This window comes from Sphaeramia orbicularis, chromosome 21 (genome assembly GCF_902148855.1).
Source record: "Sphaeramia orbicularis chromosome 21, fSphaOr1.1, whole genome shotgun sequence".
NCBI lineage: Eukaryota > Metazoa > Chordata > Actinopteri > Kurtiformes > Apogonidae > Sphaeramia > Sphaeramia orbicularis.
The window spans coordinates 678,621-679,999 of NC_043977.1; positions in this window are offsets into that span (position 1 = coordinate 678,621).

A 1,379-nucleotide genomic window follows, 5' to 3' on the forward strand; every position below is an offset into this window, starting at 1 on the left:
GACGGTCCTGTCAGATGTGCAGGTGCTTTGGTGGGTCTGCAGGCCTTTCAGATGGTTTCATGGACCACTGGGGCAGAAGTAGATGAACTATTGATGAGGATCCTTTAGTAAAAAGTCCAGATCCATCAGACGTTCTTCTAGTGTCAGAGTAAGTAAATGCAACACTTAACCTTTGCTTTTGCGCTGCGGCGGAGCGCTGTGTGTGTAAACGCCTTCGGCTTTTCCTTTTACAGCTGATGTATTGCACCACTCAGCACACAGGACACACTTCATTCATTATTGAATCCTGGGCTGGAAGAGCATGAGTTGGACCGGTGTGGAGGAGCGCTGTTTGTGCTGATGGGGGATGTAAAGGGGGGGGGGTCCAGCAGTGGGCCAGAACAAAGCACCAGTGGAGGAGGATCTATCAGGCTGAGCCAGGGGGCACCTCCCCCCCCCCACAATCCCCTCCCCCCTCTCCCCTCTCCCCCAATCCCCCTGGATACCTCCCTGTCTGAAAGATGACACCGTCGACTCAGTCTATTGCCTGGAGCGAACACTAAACTAATAGTAGTTGTATGTTTTTGTCGTCCTACAGTCGGAGCCAAATGATGATGTGCTCTGACCTGTTCAGACCCACAACTACTGTCAAGAAAACTGCAGAAACAGAACAAAACACACAGATGCACGTCCAGGAGCTGGTGTGGACTGAAGAAACCAGGAAGGAAAAGGAGCAGCATGTTTTAGATCAGCCTGAGTCTGGACCTGGTCCGGTCTATCAACTGGATTTGTCTGGAAATGGGACTTCTGTTCCAGCTTTTCAAGTTTGAACCCAAATTAAAGAACATTATCTTCCCTTTCAGCAGCTATGCAATAATTCTTCTCCTCCTCCTCCTCCTTAAGCCAACAGCTGATCAGTTTCCACATCACTCCTTATTCACCACAGGCGTTTCCATTTCTGTCATTCTTGAACTCCTTCACTAAATGGGAAAACCATCCCATAACCTGCTGTCTTGTGTAATAAGTGTTGATTAAAACATGTTAGAAACTGAGCTTCAGTTGATGAGTCACAGTCTGATTCATGATGACATGTCAGATCTTTTATTGGACTACATGATGAACCAGCCCCACCTGTGTGTGTGTGTGTGTGTGTGTGTGTGTGTGTGTGTGTGTGTGTGTGTGTGTGTGTGGACCTCATGGACACAGTTGGATGTGGCTTACTTCAGGTGGTGGAGCGCTGTGGGGGCAGTTATTATTATCTATTGTTTCTGCTCATGTCTGTTTGGCGGCTGACGGAGCACCCCATGTGAGTCCAGACCAGTTCCAGACCAGTTCCAGACCAGTTCCAGACCAGTTCCAGACCAGTTCCAGGCCAGTTCCAGGCCAGTTCCAGGCCAGTT